This window comes from Pseudophryne corroboree, chromosome 3 (assembly GCF_028390025.1).
Source record: "Pseudophryne corroboree isolate aPseCor3 chromosome 3, aPseCor3.hap2, whole genome shotgun sequence".
NCBI classification, from domain to species: Eukaryota; Metazoa; Chordata; class Amphibia; order Anura; family Myobatrachidae; genus Pseudophryne; species Pseudophryne corroboree.
In genome coordinates, this window is record NC_086446.1 from 776634448 (window position 1) to 776651949 (window position 17502).

The following is a 17502-nucleotide window of genomic DNA, read 5'->3' on the forward strand; positions in this document are numbered from 1 at the left end:
GGACTGATCCGTATTACAGGGGGCCATTGTCTCCCGATTTACGTGTATCTCATCGCTGGGCCCGGACTCGCCGACAGCTCCAATGACTTCAGTAACTCTCCCAGGAAAAGGCCTATTTTTATTACCTGGCCTGGAGCCAAACTCAGACGCAGTTCAAAGGACTGAAGTCACATCTGTGTGACTGGGAAAGACCAAAGTCAATGGCCTAAAGGCTGCCAGTTCCTCCCTGCGATAAGATCTGCTGGTCTTCTGCTCTCCCCACGTCTGCTCGGAGAGACCCAGGCTAGGAGGCACACAACGGGCAGCAGCCGCAGACCATTGCACCCCCTCATCTTAGCAGGTTTATATCAAATTAAGAGGGACATTTACTAAGCAGTGATAAGAGCGGAGAAGTGAGCCAGTGGAGAAGTTGCCCATGGCAACCAATCAGCACTGAAGTAACAGCTATAATTTGCATACTATAACATTATACAGAGCTGCTGATTGGTTGATTGGGAAACTTCTCCACTGGCTCACTTCTCCGCTCTTATCACTGCTTAGTAAATGTCCCCCTAAATTTGGGAAATGTGAACAATGTGAGGTCACCAATAACGGCAAAGTGACTTTAAAGTAAAGAAATAAAGTTTCTTGGGAATGCATTCTCATATATATGTTTTGAAACTGCATTTTATGATATGTGCTAAACTTACCTACTGTATAGTGCCATCTGGCCTGATACGGGCCTGCTTCCGTGGAGACAGCAGCGATAGCGCTAATATGGTAATGCCACACCTCCTGCTTGTATTAGTAATCCGAGTTGAGTCCTAGGTGGTAGCATTGGATAATATGCGGAGCCACTGGCCAGCTGCACGACACATGGGGCTGCGCAGGCTGGCGGACACAGATCCAGCATAGAGGCCAGTAAATCTCCATCTTCCAATGGAGACCCTGACCTCTTCACTCCCCTACAACGGCGGCCTCAGTTTTATTAAATAGAGGCTGATGCCGCCACCAGCCAGCAGACTATCAATTGCTGTTATTCTGATGCTGTCCTGCGTCCGCCATTGCAGAACCATACTGCACATGCGTAGTTCTGGTATGGCGCATGTGCAAAGTACCAAACATCGGTACTTTGTGGCATTCCCCGCTCCTCCAACCACATCTGCATTAGGCCGACTGCGCAAATACCTTCCCTAGAGGTTCAGAAACATACGCTTTGTAAATTATGTGCAAAAATTTACAACCCAAAATCCAGGCGCATCTCGTTGTGCGTCACTGTAGTGTGTACAACAAACAGTACCACAACGGATCCCAACGCCAATATATATGCCAATGAGTATGACTGCAAGAGAGCGATTGCTACTGTTTGTATGCGTTTTTAAGAAAGGGTGTGAAATGCGTGGAGTAAAACGCCACAGGAAATTACTGTCACCCTATAAACTGGGAAGAATAGCGGATGTATCAGTTAATTCCAAAATGCAGCAGATAAAATTATGCAGGAAATTAATATAAAATAATGCATATTTGTGGACATTTAATCTGCACCCTTAGAGTAATATTTTTAGGCAGCGGTCACTGCAGGCTTCTCACTGGGTTCATGGTCAGTTACTTGCCCAGGAAACTTCCCGCGTGGACTGACGGTCTTGCGCACTACGTAGATCCATAATCTCTGCTGCCAGCTGTCCGAGCTGCAGCGACTGACACTTTAGTGGAATGTGGAAGCGGACGCGCTTAGGTGAATCCACACTAAGATCCATGGGGGATAAAGACAATAAATTGAGATTACTCATGTATTATGTCTATTGTGTCACGTGGAATCGGTGAGCAGAGAGGGACACAGACAACTCCCTCCACTATGTAACAACACAGCATCTACACACACACACACACACACACACACACACACACACACACACACACACACACACACACAGCCTCAAGTACATTCCTGTCTCTGCTCCCATCTCTCAGCCTATACTTTCACAGCATGATGACAACGCTGTGACCACTTCTTAGGATCTCCTCTCTTTCATCAGCACCTTCAGATGTAAGGGCCGAGTCCTTTTATGTCTCACAGATAATGCGAGTGGGAGAACGTAACCCCACTGACAAGACGGGACATGAGCGAAGGGATGATAATTATTACACTCTTATTTAAATATGGTGGACAAACAGGGCCAATGCCATCTAAAATCAACACGGTCCCTCGTTCCTGCCCTATAAACCCCAGTCACATGTTCTGAAGCCCGATTCAGATTTGTATGTATAGGCCTACGGCATCGCGAAGGTTACCTTGGCGTGTGCGCAGTGCAATAGCAGCACATACACCGTCTACTGATAATCGCTCAATTGCATGAACATCAATATTGCGTACCAATCGGAATTAGGCCTGGAATAAGTTCCAACATCACAAACCACATTCTGGTACACACCTCTGCAAACCGCAGTATACAGACAAAAGAGATACCTGCCTTACCCGCAGGGGGTGTAGCCACTACTGGGACCATAAATGGTTAGTTACAGATGTATAGGACGGAAAACTTTCCAAAAGAATTTTAACTGCCAGCGACGTTTTCTGATACGGTCATAGACACAGGAGATGGAACGATGAACGGGCCAGAACGGAATGTACACAATATGGGCGCTGAGGTATGCAAGGTACTACAGCTATAACAATTTCCAGGTATCCCTGACCACAAGACATGTCTCATCATCATTCACCACATGCAAATATAGAGACCACAGACAGCATTCCTTTCTGGATAATCCCTTCAAACTGGAGGCTGCAAATCGCTGCTGATACATTGTTTCATCTGGAACAAAGCACGCATGCTGCAGATTTAAATGACCACTTATGCGGATTAGCCAGTAACAGTATCACGGCGGCCCAGGATGGGGCACTGGCGCTGGGGACAGATAATCTTGTGTCCTTGCAGAGTGCACACCTCACCTGGACGTCCTGCCAAGATTTCTCTCTTCACCCTTCTCTTGTGTGTGCATTGCATTTCGTGTTATCTGCAGAACTACAAGTGTGCAGTTACTACATCGCTGGGGACATTCTGTTCTTACGTTCTTTTACATAACTACCATGAAAACAAAATAATGTTTTAATGGGAGGTGTGAGAAGGACGATCACCCACACACACACACACACACACACACACACACACAATGCTGATGGAGGAGAATCAGACCCCAGCCCAGCGCTGAAGGAAGAGCAGCAGAACCCGGACCCCCATGCGTGGGTTAGCAGTAGAAACCGGGACCCTCAGGGGCTGGAGGAGGAGCAGCAGCAGATCCTGGCCCACAAGTGCTGGAAGAGGAGCAGCAGAACCTGGTCCCCAAGTGCTGAAAGAGGAGCAGCAGAACCAGTTCCCCAAGTGCTGGAGGAGCAGCAGCAGAACCTGGTCCTCAAGTGCTGGAGAAGCAGCAGAACCAGGCCCCCAAGTGCTGGAGGAGCAGCAGCAGAACCAGAATGTAGCCCAGAGTTGTATTAGGAGTCTGTAGACCCAATCAGTGTTAAAGGAGGACTGTCAGAGCCTTCTCTTAGGGCACCAGACTATTAGAACAGATACAAACATTTCTATAGTAAATGTAATAGATTCATACTAGATGTATTAGAGGCTTCCTGTTCTTCATTTGAAAGCTAGTAGTTTCAGGTTACTGTAAGTTGATAATTTGCAGTCTAAACACTGACTGTGGCAAGGTTCACTCACCAGAGGCCCAGGCATCACTGGGTAATGTAGGCCATGCTTGGGATCTGAAGTTTGGAGAGCTACAGTAGCACTCCAAACATGTCTCCTCTGTGATAGTAGGCACTAGAGAAGGAGGAGAGCAGCACGCCTATTCAAAGAGGGACTGACCCAGTGGGTGTCACACAAAGCAACCTCGAGTAACAGCTTGTGGCACTAGTGGTTGCCCACCCATGGCTTTGGTCAATGCTGAAGGAAAAAAACCATCAGAACTGAGCTCGGAGGAGCAAGAAGGCTCAACTTACTGTTGGAGGAGGAAGAGGACCTGGCTCAGTCCATATGAAGCAATCAGGCCTACCTACCATCAGCACTGAAGGAGGAGCAGGAAACACTGATTAGCAATGATGAAGGTGCAGCTTCCACAGCTAAGCACTGAGGGATGAAGCGTAGGTTACAACAAGTCAGTATGGATGTAGAAGCAAGAGACAATAGGGTCAGCATTAAAGAAAAGGATGAGGATGGCGGTGTAACAGTAGATTTACAAGTGCATGGACTGAAACAGAAGATGTCTCCAAGACACCAAACCTACAGGCCTGGAAATCAAGAGTTGGTCATTCTTGTGGGCAAGGTTAAAAATGTCTCTAGGTCACAATCTGTTTGGTGATGATCTGTGTTTTCCAGGGGTCCGAGGAAAACCAAGAAACCCACGTGTACTGTGCCAAAAAGACAATGGGGGATGTAACGTCATCACTTGGGGGTACCTCACCTGTAGTCTTTTTTTCTCTTTCCTGCTGCTCGTTTGAATGGAAAATACAGCTGACGTAATCACATAATGTATGGAATAATCTCTACAGCGTCTCACAGACATCACACCGCCTTGTGCCGGAGATGAGACAATGTTCTTGGAATATAACAACTTAATTACCCCTGTCACAGCTCATTTATCCAGTGCAAGACATGGGAAACACCTGGGCAATGTGCGGCTGACAACCTACGTATTGTCTGTCAGCGGAGCTGTCAACGCCGACAATCACAGGGACAGGCACATTATGAACAAATGTCTGGGAACTCTTTGCATTAATTCTATGATTCATAATGTCAGTATTTGCTCTCAGTTATCAATGACAACTAGGAGGGTCCATAACACAAGTGCGGAAGCTGACGACTGTCAGAGGCATCAGGCAGGCAGTGGGTCCTGGTGACCTCTGAGGTTATACACCTTGGGACAGTAAACTAGGAGAAAGACACATTTGACGTGACATGATCCAACAGCCATCCACAGATGACACACTCAAGGGAAAAGTTAGATGCCAGTTAAAAAGGTCAAAGAGCTTTGCAGCGTGTGCTACAGCCTCAGGCGTAATTACATAGAAGGGAGAAGGAAGCAGGGAGAGAAGCCACCGAGGTAAGACCCTGGCTCGGGAGGGTTTCCATCCAGGTGCTAGAAGGGCCTGAATGGCTACAATATTCCTTCTACTCTATTAAATGTAAAGTATATTATATGGAATGTTTGGGATTCACATCGGTCTTCAATTGAGGATTTCCTGGATTTTGTAACACCATGCCTAAAATATATTAAAAAAATGACATTTAAAGTAGACCACTTTTGGCCACGATGCCCCGAGGCATTCCTCTCCTCAATATACAGTTTGATGGTGTTCCTCACGGTGACTTCAGGCGGGTGCGCTCATGTGTGCAGGGCACTCCCCGTCACCGTAAGCCAGAGTTTCCAAGACTCTGGCCTCAATGTAATCTAACACTCCAGATTCTAAGGATATCCCTGCTTGTGCCCATATGGTAGACTGAAACTGACTGAGATACTAATTAAAGCCATGGATATGCTTAAACAGTCTAGCAGTGCTCTTCACAGTGACTACAGCATAAGAGCAATGAATTCGGGAGGCAAACAGTTAATTCCTAAGGTAGTGGTGGTCAGGGTTGGACTGGCCCACAGGGGTAGAGGAGAAAGCCCCGGTAAGGCCCCAGTGCCTGGGGGTTCCACCTCCGCCTCTAAGGGTCAGGTTCCAGGCTGTGCACTTTAATTATACAATATACATGTTACCTTATATTGCATAGGACAATGGTTTATTTTCTACAGTGCATTGCTGTTATTAATCTCATACATTATCATGCATGCACTAGCTGTATTTACTATATATTTATCGAGCGGCCCAAACCATGCATTCTCTAATGGTTAGCCAAACCTCTGTCTGGGCTGCCACACCCCCTCTGGAGACAGGCCACACCCCTAAGCATGGGCCCCTACCACTGCATTCCCCCGGTGGGTCCTCTATGCCCCAGTCCGACACTGGTGGTGGTAAGTACTGACGACAATATATGCAAGAGATCCCAAAGAGACAGGGAAGAGAGGGGTCCATGTGGGTACTAGTAGCAGATCCGGGCCCGGGCATTGGGGGGTGTTTAAAAGTGTTACATTCCAGAAGATAGGTATGTCATTGCCTGGTACGTGTAGTCCTCTTCTGGTTATTTGCAGAACGGGTGCAAGACCCCAAATGACATTAGCCGCTACAGTTGAGGAATGAAAGACAGAGATCCCTTGTCCTGTAATACTGCGCACACAAGGCGGGTCAGCAGGAGACAGCATAGTCACGTAGAACAGTATGTGGTTCCTACAGAAATAAAACACATGTGTCCTGCGGAAGGGGTGTACTATCCAAACAAATGTTTTCTACAGTAAAGCTGTCACTGTACGACACAGAGAAATTAACGTTATTTATATAGCGCCAGCATATTCCGTTGCGCTTTACAATTGAGAACAAAACAGTAATTAGACAAGACTGCGTACTAGTAATAGACAAAGAGGTATATTCAATAACTGTCGGAAGCTGCCGTCTTTTTGGAAAGATGGCAACTTCCGACAGTTTTAGGTCGGAAGGGCCGCCGATCAGTTTGCATTGTCCGAAGCGGGGCCAAACCCAACAGGTTTTAGCCCCGTTTCCGACAAACTCAATCCGACTTGAAATCAAGTCGGATTGAGGTGATGAGACGGGGAGCGGTGCGGCGGGCTACGGCGATCGGGGATGAGATGTACCTTGACGGCCGTCCCCGGCCAGGGACCTCTCTCCCTGCAGTGCCTCCCCCGCCACCACAGACATCACCCTCTGCCGGCCGCCGCTGGAAGCTCCCACCGCCGCACGCAGCCGCCCAGCTCCCCCCGCCGCTGCTGTCAGCGCACCCGGTAGACGCTGACAGCAGCGGCAGGACAAGATCCCGGGTACGGCCAAATCCGACAGTCGGAATTGGCCGTCCATTGAACAGGGGTTGTCGAGTCCATTCCGACAAATGCATGTCGGAATGGACCCGACTCTTATTGAATATACCCCAAAGTGGTAGCAGGGTTTCCCAAACTCGGTCCACACTGCACCCTAGCCGTCCAGGTTTTAAGGATTTCCATGCTCATGCACATATGAAATAATAAAACTGACTGATGTATTACATCACCTGTGCTTAAACATGGATATCCTTAAAACCTGGACTGTTAGAGTGCCTTGAGGACTGAGTTTGGGACCCACTGACCCATAGGGTCACACCAACCTGTACAAGATCTATTTGCAATGCTGTATACAACGAATATTCGGGTCAATATTACCAGCTCTGCCTAACACTATATCCTATACATTAGTGATCCCCAACAACCAGCATCCCCCCAAAATAACCAAGACACTTTCCACACTATTCTTAAACATAACAATATTGGCCCTCATTCCGAGTTGTTCGCTCGTTCTTTATCATTGCATCGCAGCGATTTTCCGCAAACTGCGCATGCGCAATGTTCGCACTGCGACTGCGCCAAGTAAATTTGCTAAGAAGTTTGGTATTTTACTCACGGCATTACGAGGTTTTTTCTTCGTTCTGGTGATCGTAATGTGATTGACAGGAAGTGGGTGTTTCTGGGCGGAAACTGGCCGTTTTATGGGAGTGTGTGAAAAAAACGCTGCAGTTTCTGGGAAAAACGTGGGAGTGGCTGGAGAAACGGAGGAGTGTCTGGGCGAACGCTGGGTGTGTTTGTGACGTCAAACCAGGAACGACAAGCACTGAACTGATCGCAGTGGCAGAGTAAGTCCCGAGCTACTCAGAAACTGCTTAGAAATTTCTATTCGCAATTTTGAGAATCTTTCGTTCGCAAATTTTGCTAAGCTAAGATTCACTCCCAGTAGGCGGCGGCTTAGCGTGTGCAAAGCTGCTAAAAGCAGCTTGCGAGCGAACAACTCGGAATGAGGGCCATTGTCTGCAGGTACTGAGCACCGGGACTTACATCATTACCCTGATGTGCTAAACACAGCCAATCCTATGCAGGCAGTGTTATCTGTCATCTATATGGCGCCACAAGGGTGCCAGAGCATCCTACACAGGAGACCGCACACAAGCAGTGCTGCATTTCCCACTCGGCACATGAGGCACAAGCCTAGGGCTGCCACTTGATGGAGGCTCTCCTGCATAAGAGCTGCGCTAGGCTGCTGGCCAGATGGGGTCAGGCGATTCTTTTATTTTTGTCATTATGACCTATTGTTTTAGTTTGCAACTGGTGGGGGTGGGGGGCAATGGGCAGTAAATTGTGGTACGTGAGGTAGTGGGGCTGTGGCTGCTTTGGCCGTCTCAAAGCATAAGGACTGACACCAACATGAAGGGGGGGGGGGGCAGTGAAGTGATAGGGTGCGATTGATAACATGGGGGGTAATTCAGAGTTGATCGCGAGGCTGCGTTTTCTCACAGCCTGCGTTCAGGTCTGAACTGCCCATGCACCGCAGTGCGCAAGCACGTCAGACAACTGCTCGGGGCATCGTGGCGGGCTATTGCGAATAAAGCGATCTCACGGGCGTTCGCAAGGAGATTGACGGGAAGAGGGCGTTTGTGGGTGGCAACAGACCGTTTTCAGGGAGTGTCTGGAAAAATGCAGGCGTGTCCGAGCGTTTGCAGGGAGGGTTCCTGACATCAGTTCCGGTCCCGGACAGGCTGATGTGATCGCAGCGGCTGAGTAAGTTCTGGACTACTCAAACTGCACAAATTTTTTTTGTACACGTGCGATCGCACACTTGCACAGCCAAAATACACCCCCCCTGCGGGAGGTGACTATCTGAACGCAGGACTGCAGAAAAACCCTAGCGAGCGATCAACTCCGAATTACCCCCATTGTGCCTAGGGGCGGCTTGATCACTACATTTTCCCCGACATACAGCGGTGCATATGCAAATGAGATAGCTTCAGGTGAGCTGACGAATTTCCAGCGTGCAAATGATTTAAATGTGAGCAAGTATTACACAATATAAATATATAATTACGAGGGCTCCAGCAATCATTCCCTGACGGAAGTGCAGTCCATAGACTTTTACTATCCACGGTATGGGGCCTTTACTAGTACGATATACTGACAATCTGATAAGTAGAGATCTATTGGGATCTGCAGATCATCACCACATCTCACCTACAGCTGAGCAGGATCACAGTGTATATTATATATTTATACATAAAACTCAGTGCCTGACCCTAATAATTACCCTCCTGATCACTTGTGCTCCTTATAGTGACACTTAATAGATTTACTTAGCATAAGAATAGTAACAAGCACATACAGTATAAGTACAGTATATGACACCAAGTAGAACACTGGACCCAGACAGTTTCATTATGAGAAGTATCCAGGCTTAATACATATGCCCCATTGTGCCTTCTATCCAATGCAGGGAAATGGCACTAAAGATCCCATTTGAATATATGTATCTCTGATTTATTTCCCCCCCCCCCCCCAAGAATGTAACAGCTGCATAATGGGGATAAAGGTGGGTACACACTAGTAGAGATATCTGCAGATCAATTGATCTGCAGATATATCTATGGACGGATCGCGCAGTGTTTTCAGTATACACACTACCCGATCCGTCGGGGACTGACGTCATGAACTGGGCGGGGGTGTACACACGCCCGCCCAGTTCAGCTGTCAATCACCACCGGCCGCCGCAGCATGTGTACGGGCGGTCGGCCGACCGCCCCGTACACACACAGCAACGCGCCAATATATCGGTAGATATATTGGCCGTCGGCTGTGCTGCGCGGCCGACGCGATACGTCTGTGAACGACGGAGTTCACAGACGTATCGGCCGTACACACTGGCCGACGCTCCCACGATATATCGGCCGTTCAAGAGAACGGCCGATATATCGACCAGTGTGTACGGGCCTTAAGGTGTAATGAGGGAGATTGCTGGTCTGTTCAGGGAGTCAGGGAGATTGCTGCTATTTCAGGGAGTCTCCTGCAGAATGAGGGAGCGTAGGCAACTATGGATTATTATATAGATTAGTTTCTGAGCAGCTTATCACACAGTAGTAACATTAGTGTCAGAGTACTCTATATATCATATATATATATATATATATATATATATATATATATATCTATCCCCAGATGCTGCAATGGGACAGCAACGGCCTAAATGTATTTAAAAGTGATAAAGTGGAGAGTGATAAATCTATTCATGAAGCAGTGAAAAGTGTTACCCATGGCAACCAATCAGCACTGAAGTAACCTTTAAAAGTTGCATACTATACAATTGTACGGACAGGGTTGGTTCTAGACCTTGTGGCGCCCAGGGCAAAAGTTTCCTTTGCCCCACCCCCCGCCCCCACCCAACAGGCAAAACAGGGTTAGTGCGTGCCATAGGCGCTCGCCCAAAAGATATGACCGTGGTTTCACAGGGAAGGGGCGTGGCCAGTTATGCCCCCTGTAGCTGTACCCCTAGTAGAGTTTTGCCCCCTGTAGCAGTGCCCCCAGTAGAGTTGTGCCCCCTGTAGTTTTGCCCCTTGTAGCTGTACCCCCCGTAGAGTTGTGCCCCCTGTAGATGTGCCCCCAGTAGAGTTGTGCCCCCTGTAGTTTTGCCCCTTGTAGCTGTACCCCCCGTAGAGTTGTGCCCCCTGTAGCAGTGCCCCCAGTAGAGTTGTGCCCACTGTAGTTTTGCCCCTTGTAGCTGTACCCCCCGTAGAGTTGTGCCCCCAGTAGTGCCACTTCCACCAAAAAAATAATAATGAAAAAAAAAAAAATCTCACCAGCCCCGCTCCTGCTTCCGGACCGCTGCTGCTGTCTCTGCCGCTGCTCCTCGGATCTATGGGAGAGACGTCATGACGTCTCTTCCATAGCGCCACACAGAAACTAGAGGGCAATTAGGACGTCTAGCGTCTGCGGCCGCTCCCACAATGCTGGGTGGTGCGCGATGACGTCAGGCGCACCGCACGGCAGCATGTGGGAGCTGGGAGTTCCAACAGCCAGCTCCTGTCATTTTTCAAACACAGCCTGTAACATGGCAGTTAAGAGCTGATTGGCTGCTACTTTATCTCTCTCCACTTTACCACTTTTTAAGGCTTAATACATTTGGGCCACTGTATTCCCCTTGGACAACGGATAGAAATGACAGCAGTGTGGTTATGACAGACAGGCAGGGACCTCGTCCATACGTGTTTATGTCATTATATTTCTGCGCAGGGCTCAGCGTCAGTAAAGAACAACAGGGGCGTACAAATTTGGCAACGATGTTAAAATCGACCAACCTAATTCCTAAATACTGTATAACAAATGATTTAAATCAGCAGAAAAATGGGGATCCGGTCAGAATGTCGACATGCACTTTAGTTGGGCACCTAATATGTCAACATTAAAAAATGTTGCATGGTTAAAATGTCAACTTGTTCATAATGTCGACATTAATCGTGCTGACATACTGGGTTTTTTTTTGCCTATTTTTTTTTTAGTTAGGTTTAGGGCTAGGTTTACAGTTAGGCAAAGAAGTCCATACCGGCATTCTGACCTGAGGAATGAGTAATCTCTGTGACGCTCTCTCTGTATGTAAATGTGAGATACACTTGTCCCAGGTTAGTACATAGATGTATTGTACACAGCATAGACTGGAGACAGGACACAGAACAGGGAGAGATGACATTTCTCCTCTGAGGTTACCTGATGGCAATAGCTGGATCCTCTCACCTATTACTGTGCCAGACAGGTTCAATTGTTGGAAGCAGACCTGGGTTCCGCAGTTGAGTACTGGAGGAGCAGACCTTGGTGCAGCAGATGAGTACTGGAGGAGCAGACCTGGGTGCAGCAGGTGAGTACTAGAGGAGCAGACCTGGGTGCAGCAGGTGAGTACTGGAGGAGCAGACTTGGGTGCTGCAGGTGAGAACTGGAAGAAGCGGACCTGGGTGCAGCAGGTGAGTACTGGAGGAGCAGACCTGGGTGCAGCAGGTGAGTACTGGAAGGAGCAGACCTGGGTGCAGCAGGTGAGTAGTGGAAGGAGTAGACCGGGGTGCAGCAGGTGAGTAGTGAAAGGAGCAGACCTGGGTGCAGCAGGGGAGTACTGGAGAAGCAGACCTGGGTGCTGCAGGTGAGTACTGGAAGAAGCAGACCTGGGTGCTGCAGGTGAGCACTGGAGGAGCAGATCTAGGTGCAGCAGGTGAGTACTGGAGGTGCAGACCTGGGTGCTGCAGGTGAGTACTAGAGGAGCAGACCTGGATGCAGCAGGCGAGTACTGGAGGAGCAGACTTGGGTAACTGCACGTGAGTACTGGAGGAGCAGACCTGGGTGCAGCAGGTGAGTACTGGATGGAGCAGACCTGGGTGCTACAGGTGAGTACTGGGAGAAGCAGACCTAGGTGCTGCAGGTGGGTACTGGATGGAGCACACCTTGGTGCTGCAGGTGAGTCCTGGGTGCTACAGGTAGGTCCTGGAACGAGCAGACCTTGGTGCTACAAGTGAGTCCTGGGTGCTACAGGTAGGTCCTGGAACGAGCAGACCTTGGTGCTACAAGTGAGTCCTCGGTGCTACAGGTAGGTGATAAGAGCAGACCTGGGTGTAGCAGGTAGGTCTTGGAAGAATCAGTCCTGGGTGCTGCAGGTGAGTACTGGATGGAGCAGACCTGGGTGCTGCAGTATAGGTGCTGGAAGGAGCAGACCTGGGTGCTGCGTGCAGGAAGGAGCAGACCTGGGTGCTGCTGGCGGGGTGCAGGAAGGAGCAGTCCCTGGTGTTGCAGGCTGTGGTCTCCTCTGGACTGTGCTGGGATCAGAATGAGCTGCTCAGCCTCTGTATACAGACACAGGGGGTGGGGGAGAGAGGGGAGGGCCTGTGAGAATAGATCACTTTACACTTGTCATGTGTGCAGGAATCTAGTGGGTTAAGTGCAGAGCAGAAAACACCATGTGCATGAGCACTCGGATTCCCAGTCACTCTTTGAATTAACCTGGGATCAGTTGATTGGCTTGTACCCAACATCACCTTTACATTCAGTCAGGGGGAATTATAATGTTTGAAAAGTCGGTTGGGTATCTGGTTTTGCCTGTCCATTAGATAGGACACCCAACTGACTTTTTCAAACAATTGAATTCCCCCCACAGAGTCCATGCTAGCTCAGATAACATACAAGTGGAAAACTTTAAGCCACATACAGTACACGCAGACTTTGCGGTGCTAACGTGTACGTGTGCTGCTCCATCTGACAGGTGTGTCAGAAACATTTTCGGGGCTTGGTCATGTATGGTGTGTGTAACTCTTACACATGGTTCAATATAAGTGGCCATCAGAACGTCAGCTGCGTTTTTCATCGCAAGTGAAGAAGCCGCCCAGAAAAGGATATAGTCGCCCACCGTCCTCAGCAACGACGTGCACATACACAACACCGACGCAATGACAAGGAACATCCACTCCTAGAGTTGACCCATGGCTATGTAGACTGGCCACAGCAGCGGCGACGCTGCCGCCATATTTCTCTACAAACGCGATTGCAGCTGAAGACAGATACACGCCTCGAAAACAGCCGAGACATGTAAACTCTATCGAAGGCTAACTTCTGGTCAATCACTCTGCGTATAAAATGTTAGTGGGAGCACGATTCAAGGGTACCTTGGCGCGTGCGCAGTCTGCTGATAATTGCTCCGTTGCAAAAACATCAGCATTGCGTACACTACAAACATGAATTAGACCCACTGTGCCAGATTACCAATGCAGGGAAATGGCACTGATGATCGCATTTCCGTTTATATATCTACTAGGTGCTTCATCGCGCCATACGGGCGCTCTTCACACCGTCGCAAGGGGCTACGCCCCCTTAACCCTTGCATGCCTTTCTGGGGTTCAATATTTGTGTTATATGGAGTATTACCTGCATTCCTTTGTTAGTGGTTAAATATTGCACAATGAAAGGGCGTGCGATGGTGAAGGAGGCGCAGCCCCTTGCGACGGGGTGAACAGCACCTGCAGGGCACGATGTACAGAATGTAGCGGGTGCGGGGGGGACTGCGGATGGTGTCTGTAGATGCTGCAGGTGGAGGGGGGGCAGAAGTGGGGGTGGGGCCCGGATGGGGAAGAGTCGGGAGGTGCTGCGGGTGGGGGAGGGGCAGAGGAGTGGGGGATGCAGATTGGGGAGGGGTCCGGAGGCACTGCAGGTGGGGGAGGGGCAGGGGTGCCATGGGTGGGAGAGGGGCAGGTGTGGGGATGTTGTGGATGGGTGAAGGGTTCGGGAGGTGCTGTGGGATGGGAAGGGGCGGGAGTGCCGGGGGTGGGGTAGGGGTCCGCAGGTGCCATGGGTAGGGGAGGGGCAGGTACGGGTGGTGCGGCGCATAGGGAAGGAGGTCCGGAGGTGCTGCTGGTGGTGGAGGGGCAGGTGCGGTGGTGCCATTGGTGGGGGAGGGGGGGACCGCGGATGGAGGAGGGTGTCTGCAGATGCTGCGGGTGGAGGGGGGCAGGTGTGGGGGGAGACATATAAAGGGGGTGGATGGTGGAGGGGGCCTGGAGGTGCTGTGGGTGGTGAAGGGGTGAAGGAGTGGGAGCCGCGGGTGGTGTAGGGGGTCTGGAGGCACAGCGTGTGGGGGAGGGGTGGAGGGGAAGGTGCGGAGGTGTGGTGCATTGGGGAGAGGTCTGGAGGCGCTGCGGGTACTGTACCTGCCAAAAAGGTAGTTGGAGGGTATGCAGTAACAGGGCCAGGACAGGGGTGACAGGGTCAGAACAGGGTTGACGGGGCCAGGACAGGGGTGACAGGGTCAGAAAAGGGGTGACGGGGCCACGACAGGGGCGACGGGGCCAGGACAGAAATGACAGGGACAGGATAGGGGTGACAGGCCAGGGTAGGGGTGGCAGGAACAGGACAGAGGTGACAGGGCCAGTATAGGGTTGACAGGGCAAGCACAGGGGTAACAGGGCCAGGATAGGGGTAACAGGGCCAGCATAAGGGTGACAGGGCCAGCATAAGAGTGAAAGGGCCAGGATAAGGGTGAAAGGGCCAGGATAAGGGTGACAGGGCCAGGATAAGGGTGGCAGGGCAAGGCCAGGGGTGACAGGGACATGACAGAACACAGGGCACGGGAGAGATTGGTATTAGGGACAAAACAGTGGTGACAGACAGATGTGTCTTACCGGAGTCACTGCTGCTGGCTGCTGCTGTTCCACTCCAACCTGTTGGGATCTGCTGCTGGTGGAGACTTGGCATGGCTGACTCTCTTAGGCTGGAGTCCTGCTTCCTCTGCCCGTCCGCATCCCTCCCCCCCTCCTCAGTCACACACCGCAGACCTCGCGCAGCTGCCGGGCACTGTGGTAAGGGGAGACTGGGAGTGACTGGTTAGCCCCCAGGAGATGCTGCGGCTGGAGGGAGGAGGGGGTCGGAGCCTGCAAGCAGCTCGGACTTCTGCAGCGTTACCCGCCGGCTAAAGTGTGTGAAGGAGCTGGGCGCATCTCACTGTGGGTGGCAACGCTGCAGCTAGCGGTGGGGTTGCCGGGGCTGGAGATAACAGAGGCAGTACGGAACCTGCACAGCGGTAGGTGCCCCACAAAACTGCAGCTAAGAAGCGTGGAGTGTGCCAGAAAGTGACGCTCCTTCGCGCCAGAGAGGGGGGGGGGGGTCAAGCACACAGTGAGCCGGTGCCCGTCTGTCTGTACGGCATACCCCCTCACACACACCCATACCTCCCAAATGTCCCGATTTTCGCGGGACAGTCCCATTTTTTTGGGTCTGTCCCGCTGTCCCACCCGCGGGTCGCAGTGTCCCGCGGTAACGGGGGGGTCTGTTGGAAAGCTCCTGTACTCGCTGTTCTGCTTAGCAGAGCAGCGGTGAATAGTGGAGACAGAGGGAGAGGGGGCATCAGGGGGTATGGATTAAGGGGGGGTTCCAGCAGCAGAGCCGGATTAAGGGGTGGGGGGGGCAGGGGGTACGTACCGTTGGCCCCACAGTTTTAGGGGGCCCCCCGGCTCGAGTAGCTCTGTCCCAGCTCAGAAGCCCCCCCGTCCTGCCAGCAACAACGGCAGCATTGTGCTACTGTCAGCACACGCTGCTGCATGTTGGCAGGTCTGTGGTGTTGCAGGGAGGCAGCAGTCTCCCTGCTTTTTCTGCCTGTGCGGGTGTGTATGTGTAAGTGGGAGCGACCACCTCCTCTGGATTTACCCCTAGCTGAGGGGCCAAAATTCCATAAAAAAAAAAAAAAAAAAAAACAACAACCGGAATTTGCATAAGGGGGCGTGACCTCGCGTCCCGCGATTAGGCCACGCCCCCAACCCACAGCAGGCACAGCAATGAGATAGGGCTCCCCTGTCTCAAGTGCCCTGGCCCCCCCGGACTCATAATCAGCCCCTGGGGGCATGCCAGCAGCTCACAGAGCGCTGGGCATGCCCCCTCATTGACGAAAATGGGGCCCTCCCGTGAAGCCACGCCCCCTTTTCGCCGAGTGTGTGTCCCTCCTTCTGTCTGAAGAAAGCTCCTGCAGAAAGCTGTGAGGTTTGCACCCCTGCCTGTGCCATGCCCATACTATCTGTTTCTGCTCCTAGTCTCCTGTAGATTTGGCCAGATCTGTGACTCATTTGACTAACTCCGCCCACTGTTGTGACTCCACCCAGCGTTAGCAAATGAATCACAAAGTCACAGATCTGGGCTATTATATAGGAGATAAGGGCCCTCATTCCGAGTTGTTCGCTCGGAGTTTTTCATCGCATCGCAGTGAGAATTCTCTTAGTGCGCATGCGCAATGTTCGCACTGCGACTGCGCCAAGTAACTTTACTATGAAGAAAGTAAGTTTACTCACGGCATTTTCATCGCTCCGACGTTCGCATTGTGATTGACAGGAAATGGGTGTTATTGGGCGGATGCACGGCGTTTTAGGGGCGTGTGGCTGGAAACGCTACCGTTTCCGGAAAAAACGCAGGAGTGGCCGGAGAAACGGTGGGAGTGCCTGGGCGAACGCTGGGTGTGTTTATGACGTCAGCCAGGAACGAAAAGCACTGAACTGATCGCACAGGCAGAGTAAGTCTGAAGCTACTCAGAAACTGCTATCTCGTTTGTAATCGCAATATTGCGCGTACGTCGGTCGCAATTTTAAGAAGCTAAGATTCACTCCCAGTAGGCGGCGGCTTAGCGTGTGTAACTCTGCTACATTCGCCTTGCGAGCGAACAACTCGGAATGAGGGCCAATATCCCCCCCCCCCCCAAAAAAAAATAAAAAAAAAAATATATATATATATATATATATATATATATATAAAAGCTACATAAACGGGATGAGGTACAATCAGGGAGATTGATAGACTCTTTGGGGAGTCAGGGACATTGCTGCTATTTCAGGGACTCTCCATGACATTCATAACTAGCCTTGTTGTCTGTAAATCCAGCTAAATTAACGAATGGAGCAAGAATTATAAATTGAGACTGACTGATGTGCAGTGCTCTTGTAAACAGTGACACACATATGGGATCATTGTCTAATGGGCCCTACTCATTTCCCGATGCGCCGCCGAGGTGCCCGACGGCCGACGAGCGACCCGGAGGCGGGGGGGCAGTGACGGGGGGAGTGAAGT

General features: G+C 50.8%; 1 protein-coding gene across 2 annotated transcripts in view; it reads right to left on the bottom strand.

The window, feature by feature from the left end:
- The window catches only part of VWA2 (von Willebrand factor A domain containing 2), a 58939-nt gene extending 46165 nt beyond the window's left edge, over nt 1-12774 (bottom strand). Inside the window, exon 1 of one of the 2 annotated variants that reach the window (XM_063962548.1) lies at nt 11662-12774. The gene's annotated coding sequence lies outside the window, so the exon portion shown is untranslated. Of the gene's footprint in view, nt 1-11634 lie in introns of both variants that reach the window. The other variant, XM_063962547.1, reaches the window with a different exon arrangement.
- Nucleotides 12775-17502: the final 4728 nt, after the last annotated feature.